This window comes from Callorhinus ursinus, unplaced genomic scaffold, assembly GCF_003265705.2.
Source record: "Callorhinus ursinus isolate GAN/ISIS: 27379988/994484 unplaced genomic scaffold, GSC_fseal_2.0 scaffold131, whole genome shotgun sequence".
Taxonomy (NCBI): Eukaryota; Metazoa; Chordata; class Mammalia; order Carnivora; family Otariidae; genus Callorhinus; species Callorhinus ursinus.
In genome coordinates, this window is record NW_027397193.1 from 213,020 (window position 1) to 227,244 (window position 14,225).

Consider the following 14,225-nt stretch of genomic DNA (forward strand, 5'->3'; position numbering starts at 1 on the left):
GGCCCTTGGGAGCCAGCCCTTCTGTTCTCTCTGGATCCAACCCACACTTCTGGGGCTCTATCACCGCCTGGGGCTTCTTCCTCCAGGATGGCCTCCAGCCTCAACAAGGAGCACCAGACTCTGGTCCGGCTCCTCCCACCCCACCCACCCACTGGCAGTCAACTTGACTATCCCGCTAGGATGTTGTCCTTGGCCAGTTTATCTGCTCCGGATGGGTCCAGACAGGGTCAGCCCCACCCCTGTATGTGAAACAAAGATACCATTCCTCGTTTGGTGGGTGGCTGGGTGGCTGGGTGGCTGGGTGACTGGGTGGCTGGGTGGCTGGGTGGCTGATCTGGGCAAATGGGCAGACAGATGGAAGGATTCACAGCTGGCCTTTGGCTCTCCACTGCCTCCCCGGGGCCAAAAGATCTTGAACGTCCTACATACCCAGGAAATAGCTGTCAAAGGGAAGAAAAAAAAAAAAAACCCACAGGAGACTAAAGAGATTAAAGGCTCCAGCCATAACTTGCAGGCTCATCTGGAGAAACTAAGGCACATGCTGTAGGCTGTAGGAGAGGCGTGACTGGCTGGGGTCAGTCAGGGGCCAGGTCGCACACAGAGAAGCCTGAAGCCCTGAACATTGCCCTCCTCCCAGTGAGTTCCAAGGCAAAAACCACAGCAAACCATAAAGAAGCCAAAGGAAGGGCAAGGAAGTTCAGACTTTTTTCCCGGAATGATCATTCCAAAGCCATTTGACTGGTCAAAAATAAATTCTTGATGCTGTTACAGACAACAGGTGAGCCGCCCTTGGCTTTGGGGGCCAACCAGTTGGGAAGTCTAATCTTGGTGCTGGTTAGCCTGGGGGATGGGGCCAAGGGGTGGAGAAGGCCCTGAGCTGTGCTAGGCTCTCAGAGGACAGAGCCAGGGGCCAGGACCACATACAAAGCCATGTATCATAGTGGTTAGAGCATGGAAGACTCTGGAAGCAGAGGGTTCAAATGACTCCATCAGCTACTCTCTGTGTACCCATCTCAGAAGACTGCTGTAATGTTTTAGGGGAACAGTGGTCACCCAAGGCAATTTTGTCCCCCCAGAGATAATCTGGCAATGTCTAGAGACACTTTGGTCATCACACCTGGATGCTGGGGTACTCCTGGCATCTAGTGGATAGAGCCAGGGATGCTGCTAAATATCCTACGATGCACACACAGGATGGCCCCTCACAAAAGAGAATGATCCAGCCCCAATGTCAATAACAGTGAGACTGAGAAACCCTGCTTCCAGGTGTAGGGAGCACTTTTGTATTTTAGCACACAGTAAGTGTGCTGTTATTAACCACCGTGGAGTTTCCAGTCTTCTACCTCACCAGCAAATTCTGATTGCTAGCTCCATGCTCTGCATGCCCTAGTTCAGAGAAAGCAGTGGCTTCACAGCCCCATCCATGCGCAACCCTCAATCAGACAAGTCCTGCTTTAGCTGGCTCTGTCTCCCCGTGAGACCAGGGTCTCCTTGAGGGTGAGACCCCAGGATCAGCTGGTACAGGGCTAGGCAGTGCTTGGCTCAGAATAAATCCATGGAGTTGAAAGGACCTGCTGTTGAAAGACCCAAGCATTGTTCTAGGTGTGCTGGGAAGATGGCAGAGAATAAAAACAGACCAAATCCTTGCCCTTGTGGGTCTGAGGCTTAAGCGGGGGAAAAGAGAAAATAAAGAAACATATCCAGCAGGAATTTTTTACCAGTGAAGGGATGTAACAGGGTTTGGCAACAGGGTAGAGGGGAAGCTGCTATCTGAGTTGGGTGTCAGGTGGCTAGCTGAAACCCGAAACACGAGAATAAATGTTGAGTCACATTGTACACCTTAAATTTTTGTCAGTTATACCTTAATGAAGCTAGGGAAGAAAAGATAGGATGAATGAATGAAGAAATGTATTTTCACAAGTCTGAACCACACAGAAAATACTCTGGCTGGTTCCCAAAGTCTGATACAAGTGTCCAAAGTCTGATACAAATTACCTTGGCCTGGTAATTTTAGATGGCACATGGAGGAACGTTTTCAATTCATTTTCTATTATATGTATTTATGTTAAATTTGTTTTGACTCAGAGGAGGAAAAAAAAATAGACTCACCCTAGACATCAAATCTATATCCTTATGGATATAATAATAGTTATATGAATTTTGCTTTAAAATAAATACGGTTTGGGGCGCCTGGGTGGCTCAGTCAGTTAAGCGTCTGCCTTTGGCTCAGGTCATGATCCTGGGGTCCTGGGATTGAGCCCGGGATTGTGGGTGTTGCTGCTCAGCCGGGAGTCTGCTTCTCCCTCTCCCTTTGCCCCACCCCTGCCGCTTGTGCATGCTCTCTCGCTCAAATAAATAAATAAAATCTTTTTTAAAAATAAAATAAAATAAGCCTTCAAAGGAAGGCCACCGAAAGAAAACTATTAAGTAATAAAAAGGTAATACGTAGATGGAGCAAAACTGGTGGCAGATGATTGGGAATGACTAAAATTTCAGTATCAGAAGCCATCTGTCTGGATTAAGACAAAGATGGAGGATGAGGCCAAAGAGTCCCAAATTCAAGTTTGGGAAATATGAAGGCACCAATCTCTCCCAAATTCCAGAAAACAAAACACAGAAGAGCTCAAAACTTTGAGGGGATTTTAAAGCCAGTTTAAGACGCCCACTTGTCCTGACAGGTGGTAAACGTGGCTGATGCCTTTATCCCTGTTCCATTTCAGGAATGTTCTCTCACTGGGTGCTGGGCCAGCCATGAGGGTGAGAGGGGGTGGTGTTTCTAAGGGAAGAAGAGGCAATACAAATAATTGAAGCTGTGCTGCTTGGAGGAGGCAGAAGAAAGTCTACGTGAAGGATGTGACATCTGAGCTGGGACTTGAGGGAGAGGTTGGATTTCAACAGATGCAGGAAAGAGGGTGGGGCTTGGGCACAGAGAAACCTGAGGGTGTGGCTGGGCAGATGGCTCTCTCTGGCTTTGGGGTGTGAGAGGTGGAGGAATGGATGTGAAGGGCCTTGAATCAGACCAAGTGGCTGAGGGTTGATCTGGCAGGCAATGGGGAGCCATGGATGGTGCTTGAGCAAGGGAGGAGCCCCCTTTAATTGGTGGTTTTTTTTTTAAAGATTTTATTTATTTGAGGGGTGCCTGGGTGGCTCAGTTGTTAAGCGTCTGCCTTCGGCTCAGGTCATGATCCCAGAGTCCTGGGATCGAGCCCCGCATCGGGCTCCCTGCTCAGTGGGGAGCCTGGTTCTCCCTCTCCCTCTGCCCTGCTTGTGTTCCCTCTCTCGCTGTGTCTCTCCCTGTAAAATAAATAAATAAAATAAAATAAAAGATTTTATTTATTTGAGAAAGCGAGAATGAGAGAGAGAACACATAAGAGGGGGAAGGGTCAGAGGGAGAAGCAGACTCCCCGCTGAGCAGGGAGCTCGATGTAGGACGTGATCCCGGGACTCCAGGATCATGACCTGAGCTGAAGGCAGTTGCTTAACCGACTGAGCCACCCAGGCGCCCCTAATTGGTGTTTTAAAGCACATTGGAGTTTACTGATCTTGTTAGGGATGTGGTTTTTTTTTTTTTAAGATTTATTTATTTCAGAGAGAAGGAGAGAGAGTGCATGAGGAGGGGGGAGGAGCAGAGGGAGAAGAGAAGCAGACTCCCTGGGGAGTCTTCCCCTCCCCACTCAGGGCTGGATCCCAGGACCCTGAGGTCATGACCTGAGCTGAAATCAAGAGTCAGATGCTCAACCAACTGAGCCACCCAGGCACCGCAGGGATGTGGATTTTTTAGGGATGTGGAGAACATCTGCACTGGTGCCTGGCTGGATGTGGGGTTTCGGGCAGCAGAGGAGGAGAGGAAGAGAGGAGTGGGTGTCAGCTCAGCATCTCTGCCCTCAGAGAGATGGGGACAGGGAAGGAGAAGCAAGTTGAAGGGCCCAGGCCTGAGGAGTCCCTGAGAGTAGGCTTGCTCGCCATGTTACCTTGGGCAAATCATGTGGCCACCGCAAGCCTCCATCCGTGTACGGACAAAATGGAGGAGATGAGCACGAGATGAAGTGGTGTTTACAGGGTGCTCGTCCCCACGCTTGGCACGGACCACAGGCTGGACGAACATCAGCACTTCGAGCGCGAGGTTTGATTTGGACAATCCCAGCAGTTCTCAACTGGGGCAGATGATCCCCCTAGGGGACATTTGGCAATGTCCAGAGATACTTTTGGTTGTCACATTATGGAGGGGAGGATCTATTGGCATCTAGTCAGCAGAGGCCATGGATGCTGCTAAACATCCTAGAGTGCACAGCACAGCCCCCACCACAGAGAAACAATCCTGCCCCAGATGTCAGCAGTGCTGAGGCTGAGAAGCCCTGCCTGCCAAGGAGAGGCACCGGGAGGCAGCTGGGCCCATCATGAGAAGTGCATCCCTGAGTCACCTGTCCTGGGAAGACATGGATGCCCAGGGAGTGGGTCATTGAGGTCACCCGGGAGGAGGTGGACAGGGAATGGGTTGACAGAAGCATGGATCACAGCTGCATTTAGAGAGAGCAGGCAGAGGCATGAAGCTGGAGGGAGAGATGAGCCACATCTGGGAGGTTGAGGAAGAGTGGTAATAGGTACAGTCACCACCGCCTGTGCCCAGAGGTCAAGAGGCCCAGGGCCTGGGAAGGGACAGGGCTCTGTGGTTCCCAGGCACCAGAGTCCTCAGCCTGGTAGCAACCAACAAACTATAATCTAAGTGGGAAGATAAGACATGGAAGTGGTGGCCAGATTAGGGAGATGGTACCAGAAAAATGTGTGGAAGTGGACAAAGGAGGAGCATGGCAGGAGTGAGAGGAAGCGTTTTTCCTGGGCCTCCAGAAGCTCACAGCAGACTTTTTGGGGGCAGAGACAAAAAGAAGAGCAATCTCCTCCAACACTGTTGGTGAAGATGTAAAATGGTGCAGCCACTATGAGAAACAGTTTAGCAGTTCCTCAAAAAGCTAAACATAGAATTACCATATGAGCCAGCAATTCTACTCCTAAGTACATAGCCAAAAGAAGCGAAAACAGGGACTCGGTGTCCCTGCATGTTCATATGTCCACACGCATTCATAGCAGCACAATTCATGGTCGCCAAAAGGTGGAAGCAACCCAACTATCCATCAACGGAGAAATAAATAAACAAATGTGGTCCATCCATATGGTGGAATATTACTCAGTCATGAAAAAGAACGAGGCCCTGACACGCACTACCCCATGGGTGAACCTCGAAAACATCATGCTGAGTGAAAGAAGCTGGGCACAAAAGGTCACACATTGTATGACTGCATTTCTGTGAAATGTCCGGAAGAGGTAAATCCACAGAGATAGAGCACATTAGGGATGGCCAGTGACGGGCGGAGGGGGCAGGGAGAAGTGAAGCCCATATGCAAGGAGAATGAGTACAAGATCTCCTCTTGGGATGATGGAAAAATTTTGGAACTAGACAGAAGTGATGTGGTTGCACAATATTTGTGAATGTAATGCCACTGAATATAAGCTTCAAGATAGTTAACTTTTTTTTTTAAGATTTTATCTATTTTGGAGCACCTGGGTGGCTCAGTCGGTTAAGCGACTGCCTTCAGCTCAGGTCATGATCCCAGGGTCCTGGGATCAAGCGCCGCATCAGGTTCCCTGCTCGGCGGGAAGCCTGCTTCTCCCTCTCCCAGTCACCCTGCTTGTGTTCCCTCTCTCGCTGTCTCTCTCTCTCTCTCTCTGTCAATTAAATGATAAATGAATAAAATTTATTTAATTGACAGAGAGAGAGAGAGCACAAGCAGGGGGAGTGGGAGAGGGAGAAGCAGGCTCTCTGCACAGCAGGGAGCCCGATGCGGGCTCGATCCCAGGACCCTGGGATCATGACCTGAGCCGAAGGCAGACGCTTAACGACTGAGCCACCCAGGTGCCCCTCAAGATGGTTAACTTTATATTATGTGAATTTACCTCAATAAAAAAAAGAGAGAGAGAGAGTTCCGGCAGGAAACAGAACACTCAAATGGGGTAATTTGAAAAGAGTTTAATAAAAGCACCATGTCAAAAAGAGGGCAGCCAGGAACCACTCATTACCACCCAGAGCCCTGCGACCTGGTGCTATGGGGTGAAAGCAGTTGCTGGAACTGGGCTCATGCAGAGAGAGGACTGCCTGTCAAGAGCTGTTGGTTGAGGGACACAGGCAGCCTGCATGGACCACACAGGAGAGGAGATGAGATATTAATACCCTGACCTCAGTCTCCTCTTTCCCTCCGATGCCTGCTGTGGCTTCCTATTGGCCGAACCCAAGGGGAAGCCAAAAGGCAAAGGTTGAGTGGTCCATTCAAGTCAGCCTCCCAGCACACAATATAGGGGGCAGAAGAGTGGAGACAAGGCAGAAGATAATTCAGAGATTTGAAGCAAAGACCCGAGCAGTTCAAGGGTGTGGGCTGAATGGAGGAGCAAACAGCTCCTTCCAACTCATTACTCACCACACTCTTGCTCACTCACTGCCACTTGCAACCATTTTGCCAAACCCTCCAAGGCCATCTCTCCCCCCTCAAAGCCTTTGCACACGCTGTTCCTTCTGCCTGGAATTCTATTCCTTCTCACCTGCTCCGCTAACTCCTAACTTCTCCTTCAGGTATCAGCTCAAAGGCCATTTTCTCTGAGGGCTTCCCTCACTTCTGGGCTCAGTTCAAGCCCGCACGGGATGCAGCCACAGCCCCCGTGCGTCCTCAGTCACAGCAAACTCACCCTTGGAATGGTTTGGTTACCCGGGAGCTCTGTGCAGGTAGACAGGCTCTTTCTCACTCCCTGCCTTTTCCCCAGCTCCAGCGGGCACAGGGCACATATTCATTCGGCAACCACCAAGTTCCCAGGAAGTACCAGGCGTTGTTCTACAGTGGAAATTCAATAAAGCATCACTAGAAACACATAAGCAAAAAGGTTATCCTATGCGATGTGTGCTTGTGGAGGACAATCCAGCGAGGCAAGGGCACGAGGAAGGCCTCCCCGAGGTGCTCTCTGAGCAGAGACCATGATCATGACCTGAGCCATGGATGGACAGTGCGTGAAGAAAACAGCCAAGAGCCCCGTGAGGCCGGAGCCGAGCGAGCGACGGAGAGAGTGGGAGGAGACAGGGGCTGGGAGGGGACGGGACAGATCGTGCCACTGGGAGGCACTTCGGGTTTTCCTCTGGGGAAAGGGGGCGCCGCGGAGGGTTCCGAGCCAGCCAACGAGGACGCTGACTTTGCCGGGGCCTGACTCCGATTTCACCCGCTCCCTCTGGCTATACCGCGCCGGCCAAAGGGGGCGCCAGAGCGGCGGGAGGAGCGAGGCGGGGAGGCTGTGGCTGGGGACCCGCCCAGCCGCCCCGGAGGGACTGCGTTGTGAAAGGTGGTAGAATTGGGGGTTTGTTTAGAGGTGACGGGACTTGCTGACAGAGGGAATGTGGGCGTGAGAGAAGGAGGGAAGTCAGGGTTGACGCCAAGGGTTTGGGTCTGGGCCACATCTAGGCTGGCGTTTTCAATGGAGAAATGGAAACGAACTAGGGGAGAAGGAAGGAGGGGTTGGGGAGAAAGACGGCAAATGGGAGGAGAGGGAAAAGGGGAGATGGTCGCAATAAGGCGCCAGGCGGGTGCAGGACACCCCTCGAGGCGGGCGGCGGGCGGCGGGAGGAGAGGGCCTGGTCTTAAGCTAGAGAGATGGACAGCACGTTCCTCTAGAATTGGGGGTTGCTGCTGGGGAGCTGGGAGGACCGAGGGGCAAGGACATTGCCCTCCTGGGCGGGGGGCGGTGCCTGACGGGGGTTGGGAAACGAGATTACCTCTCACCAGGTATGGCTGGGGAGGTGTCCTTCCTGGACTCTGCCTGGAGGGACCCAGCCCCTGCCCTTCTTCCACACACACCTGTCTCCATTTCCCCATGGTTGTGGGGGGGGGGTTCATCTCCACCTCCCTCTCTCAGGGCCCAGGGACACGGGATTTGTAGGATTTGCCAAGTGGAGGCTAAAAGGTACTGCAGACATCAACAAGACCTCATGCCGACTTTCCCTCAGCCAATCAGATTGCACCCTCCTACACTTCAGTCAATTAAATGTTCTCCTAGCCCTCAGCCAATCAAATTCCTGACCCTCAACCAATCAGACTCTGCCTTCCCTTCTTCAGTCAATCAGACACTCCTGTCCTGCCTCACAGACAACTAGATTCCACCTTGGTGCTCCTTAGCCGATTGAACCGCTCACCCCTCAACTAGTCAGGCTCGGCCCTCCCCACATACCTCAGCCTATCAAAAACAAGTCTTTTGTCCCTCGGCCAATGAGAATGCCCCTTTATTCTTTTTTCTTAAGATTTGATTTATTTATTTGACAGAGAGACACAGCGAGAGAGGGAACACAAGCAGGGGGAGTGGGGGAGGGAGAAGCAGGGGGAGTGGGGGAGGGAGAAGCAGGCCTCCCGCTGAGCAGGGAGCCCAATGCGGGGCTCGATCCCAGGACCCCGGGACCATGACCTGAGCCGAAGGCGGACGCTCGGGACCATGACCTGAGCCGAAGGCAGACGCTTAACGACTGAGCCACCCAGGGGCCCCAAGAATGCCCCTTTAGAAGAAGCCTGTGGGTGTCTAGGCCCGGGTCCACCACTTACCGGCTCTATGGCCTGGAGTACATCTCTTAGCTGCTCTGTGCTTCTCTCTTTTCACCTGTAAACTGAGGGTGCTCCTCTTCCTTCCCTCTTAGGGTGGGCCTGAGGCTCGCACCAGAAAGTGATCTCTTCCTAAAAATACGTTGTGTAAATGTGTGTTATTATTTCTCCTCCCTCCCCCAAGTCCCCCAAAGCTGTTTCCTCTGCTGGAAGGCTCTTCCCTGCCGGACCAAATCCTATTTATTCTTCAAAACCCAGCTGCAATCGCCCCCTCTCCCAGGAAATTTTCTATGCCCCCTTCCCAAGCTGAACCCCAGCGGCCCTTCTGGCTCTTCCAGCTAACCTAATCATGACCACGTGGGGCAGAGTGTCTGGCTGCCGTTGTTCCCTCTGTCCACCCCCAGCCCCCCACCCCCCGCTGTTGGAAACCTAAGAGCCCAGAGCTTGGACCTTTTGGGGCCCCCAAATCTCCCACCATGAGGATGGGCACAAAAAAATATTGGTGTCATTTGAATACCTCCTGAGGTATTCAACTGAGCCAATGAACAAATCGATTTCAATATTGATCAGCTGTAGAGGAAGTCCAGCATTGGAGTTTTGGGGATCATTAAATCCCTTAAAATCATGTGCAAAATCATGAGTTCATCTTTTCAGGAGAGGCTTGGAGCCATAGCTTTCACCAGATTGGGGGGGGTGGGGAGTGGGGAGGTAAAGAACCTTGTTTTACAAACTGGAGTCCCAGAGAGAGGCAGTAACTTTCCTAAAGTCACACAGCCTGGTAGGAACAGTCGGGAATTTACCTCCCACAGCCCATCTGAGGAGCTTCCCGGGACTTGGAGACTGAGCATAAAAAGGTATTCATCGCCATGATCCAGTTTAGGATGGAAGAATATTCATATTTATAAGAAGAAGCCCAATGGTCAGTCAGTTGACAGACATTTAGCGAACACCTGAATGCTATGTGCCAGGCACTGGTCTCAGCCCTGGGGATGCAGCACTGAGCAAGACAGGTCCCTGCTCCCATGGAGTTCCCATCCAAGTGGGGAAGGCAACAATAAATAAATAAATGCAGAAGATAAATAAACAAATGAATAAGATACTGTCAGGTAAGGATCTTAGTAAATAGAATGAGTTCACAAGGAAGGACTGGGAACCTAGTTTACATAGGGCGGTCAGGGCTAGGCTTCTAGGAGGAAGTAATGTTTGAGTGATCCCTGAATGACAGGAAGACATGAACTGGAGCATTCCAAGCAAAGTGAGCAGCAAGTACAAAGGCCCTAGAGTGGAGTGAGGGTAGCATCCTCAAGAAGCAAGAGGCCAGTGGGCTGGAATAAGGAACCCATGAGGAGAGGAGATTAGAAGGGTTGGTAGAAGCCAGATCCTGAAAGTTCTAGTACATGCACCGCAGAAAGGAGAGGGAAGGGAGAAGGGTGCCCCACAACAGAGGGACCAGTAGAAGACGATGCCTGGAAGCAAGGAAGTGCCCGGCTGGTGCCTGTTTGGGGCACCGGAAGTCACCCTGCCTCCTGCTGTGCTGATATAAACTGTAGAACAGAGAGGAGTGAGTAGGTTGGGGCAAAGGTGATCTCCACCAGGAAACCAGTTGTGGTTCATGACCACAGGCTACCCCAGCCTGATTCAGCAAGATTCTGTGTTGTCAAAGGTCAGCTCCCCAAAGGGCAAAGCAACCTAGCAGCAAATTGCCCCCCACCCCAGAGGACCTCCCTTAGAAATTTCTCCTCACTAGCTTCCAGAAAGGTTAAGCTTCAGAAAATTTCTCAAAAATGCTTGTAGGGTGGATCCAGTCACCAGCTGCTGTGTGACTTTTGGCAAGTTACTTCACCCCCCTAAGCCTCAGTCGACCACTTTTTTGTTTGTTTGATCCATCATAAATCAAAGGCATAATACAGGTACCATCCTCTGCCTACAGTACTATGTTGACTCTCCACAATAAGGGAAGGACTTGGATTATGATCATTTATAGGTAGAGAGATGGAGGCTTAGAGGAAGGAAGCAACTTGCCCAAGTTGGGAGTTAAACCCAGATCTGTCAGATTCCAGAGATGAGACTATGAAGGGCCCAGTCCTGAGGCCCTCCTCAGCAAGTGTCCACCACCCAGGTGTCACTAAGCAGACAGGGGTTATTCTGACGGTCATTAGCCTCAGGATGGTGTGGGGTCACCTCTCCCAGCCTGTTTCCTTGGCTGCCAAATGGGGACTTGGAATTCTCTCTTCACTGCCTTTGTGAGGCAACAGAGATATAAAGTGTTTGGTGGTCCCTCAGAAAGTTAAACATAGAGGTACCATATGACCCAGCAATTCTACTCCTAGGTACAGACCCCAAAGAATTGAAAACAGTATTCAAACAAGTACAAGAACACACATGTTCACAACAGCACTCTTCACAATAGCCAAAACTGGAAACACCCCAAATGTCCATGAAATTATGAATGGATAAGCAAAATGTTCTATACACACACAATGGAATGTCATTCGGCTGTAAAAAGGAACAGAGCCCCGACACATGCTACAATGTGGAAGAACCCGAATGAAAGAAGCCAGTCACCAAAGTCACGTAGTATATGATCCCATTTATATGAAATGTCCAGAATAGGTCATTCTTAGAGACAAAAAGCAGAGTGGTGGTTGCCAGAGGCTGAGGGGAGGGGAAATGGGAAGTAATTACATAATCAGTATGGAGTTTCCGTCTGAAGTGATGAAAATGCTCTGGAACCAGATAGAGGTGATGGTTGCACAATACTGTAAATGTACTAAATGCCACTGAACTATTCTCTTTAAAATGATTAGTTCTATGTTACATGAATTTCACCGCAATAATAAACACATAGCAAATAAATAAATGGTGGGAAGTGGGTTGATAACGATTTTATATCACTGATTCCTTTACTAAGGCTGTGAGATAAGCACATTATTATTGCCATTTTAGAGTTGGAGAAATCACGGCACAGGGAGGGGAGGTGCTCCACCTAGGGAGTGGGGAAGACTGAATGGGTCATGGGGTCTCCCTGACCTCAAGCAGGTCCCACTCCTCTGCCTGGGAGCCATGTAGGTGACAGACACCCACATTGAGTTTACCACCCTTGGGCACAGGTGACTCAGCCAGAGGGCAGACAGCAAAACCCAGGGCATTGGCCAGCTTGACCTGGTTCTTTTTCCCTGGCCCAGGAGAAGACAGCAAGGGAGGCCCAGGGCCAAGGGGCTGTCCTTTGTTCAGAGAGAAAACCTGTTATTGTCACCTCTCTGTGCCAAGTCTTTTTTTTTTAATGTAACACAAAATTCATGACATGATTATAAAATGCTAGAATTTAATCTCCAAGTTAGTATTAACCTCTTGAAAATTAAATGTAGTGAGTTATAATAAGAGATCTTGCCAATCATTGTCAATTACAGCCCAAGTCCTGTCTATACACCTTTGAGCTATGTATATTTCCTTATTATCATATTAGCATCTTACATTTGCATTAACTTGACACAACATTCTTGTATACTTTTTTAATTCTCATAGTTATCCTCTGAGAAAGAAAGCCAGGATAATTAGTCCTTTATTATAAATGAAAAAATAGAAGCGCATAGAGCTTCAGCCATTGATCTATGGTCACATTAAAGAGTCTAAGTTCACACTATATTCACTCTACTGATGGGAATGTACAGAGCATGTAAGGAGAATTGTCATTGTTCCAATTTGCTTGGAGTGTAGATTTGAGATGTGGGTTGGAACAGGTTGAAAAGATACTTGAAATCAATTCTAAGAAATTTGGGTATTTTTTTATAGATTTATTTTTTATCTTTTATTTTTAAGTAATTTCTACATCACACGTGGGGCTGGAACCCACAACCTGGGGATCAAGACTCAGGCTCCTAAGATGGAGCCAGCCAGGCACCCTGAAATTTGGGTTTTTTTATTTTTATGTTAATCACCATACATTACATCATTAGTTTTTGATGTAGTGTTCCATAATTCATTGTTTGTGCATAACACCCAGTGCTCCATGCAGAACGTGCCCTCTTTAATACCCATCACCAGGCTAACCCATCCCCCCATCCCCCTCCCCTCTAGAACCCTCAGTTTGTTTTTCAGAGTCCATTGTCTCTCATGGTTCATCTCCCCCTCCGATTTACTCCCCTTCATTCTTCTCCTCCTGCTATCTTCTTCTTTTTTCTTAACATATATTGCATTATTTGTTTCAGAAGTACAGATCTGTGATTCAACAGTCTTGCACAATTCACAGCGCTCACCATAGCACATATCCTCCCCAATGTCTATCACCCAACTACCCCAACCCTCCCACACCCCCACCACTCCAGCAACCCTCAGTTTGTTTCCTGAGATTAACAATTCTTCATATCAGTGAGGTCATATGATACATGTCTTTCTCTGATTGACTTATTTCACTCAGCATAACACCCTCCAGTTCTATTCACGTCATTGCAAATGGCAAGATCTCATTCCTTTTGACGGCTGCATAATATTCCATAGTGTATATGTACCACTTCTTCTTTCTCCATTCATCTGTCAATGGACATCTTGGTTCTTTCCACAGTTTGACTATTGTGGACATTGCTGCTATAAACATTGGGGTGCACGTACCCCTTCAGATCCCTACATTTCTGGTAAATACCCAGTAGTGCAATTGCTGGATCGTATGGTAGCTCTATTTTCAACTGTTTGAGGAACCTCCATACTGTTTTCCAGAGGGGTTGCACCAACTTGCATTCCCACCAACAGTGTAGGAGGGTTCCCCTTTCTCCACATCCCCACCAAGATCTGTCATTTCCCGACTTGTTCATTTTAGCCAATCTAACTGGTGTGAGGTGGTATCTCATTGAGGTTTGGATTTGGATTTCCCTGATGCCGAGCGATGTTGAGCACTTCTTCGTGTGTCTGTTGGCCATTTGGATGTCTTCTTTGGAAAAATGTCTGTTCATATCCTCTGCCCATTTCTTGATTGGATTATTTGTTCTTTGGGTGTTGAGTTTGATAAGTTCTTTATAGTTTTGGATACTAGCCCTTTATCTGATATGTCATTTGCAAATATTTTCTCCCATTCTGTCGGTTGTCTTTTGGTTTTGTGGACTGTTTCTTTTGCTGTGCCAAAGCTTTTTATCTTGATGAAATCCCAATAGTTCATTTTTGCCATTGCTTCCCTTGCCTTTGGCGATGTTTCTAGGAAGAAGTTGCTGCGGCTGAGGTCGAAGAGGTTGCTGCCTGTGTTCTCCTTTAGGATTTGGATGGACTCCTGTCTCACGTTTAGGTCTTTCAACCATTTGGAGTCTATTTTTGTGTGTGGTGTAAGGAAATGGTCCAGTTTCATTCTTCTGCATGTGGCTGTCCAGTTTTCCCAACACCATTTGTTGAAGAGACTGTCTTTTTTCCATTGGACATTCTTTCCTGCTTTGTCGAAGATTAGTTGACCATAGAGTTGAGGGTCCATTTCTGGGCTCTCTATTCTGTTCCATTGACCGATTTGTCTGTTTTTGTGCCAGTACCATTCTGTCTTGATGATGACAGCTTTGTAATAGAGCTGGAAGTCCGGAATTGTGATGCCGCCAGCTTTGCTTTTCTTTTTCAACATTCCTCTGGCTATTC

The 14,225-nt window shown here is 49.0% G+C and overlaps 1 protein-coding gene across 2 annotated transcripts in view; it reads right to left on the reverse strand.

Annotated features, from left to right (window-relative positions):
- CYP4F22 (cytochrome P450 family 4 subfamily F member 22) overlaps positions 1-14,225 on the reverse strand; it is an 80,366-nt gene that overhangs the window by 42,869 nt on the left and 23,272 nt on the right. Inside the window, exon 2 of one of the 2 annotated variants that reach the window (XM_025864813.2) lies at positions 8,622-8,750. The exons of the other annotated variant lie outside the window; for it this stretch is intronic. The gene's annotated coding sequence lies outside the window, so the exon portion shown is untranslated. The remainder of the gene's footprint in view (positions 1-8,621; positions 8,751-14,225) is intronic. 2 annotated transcript variants of the gene reach the window in all.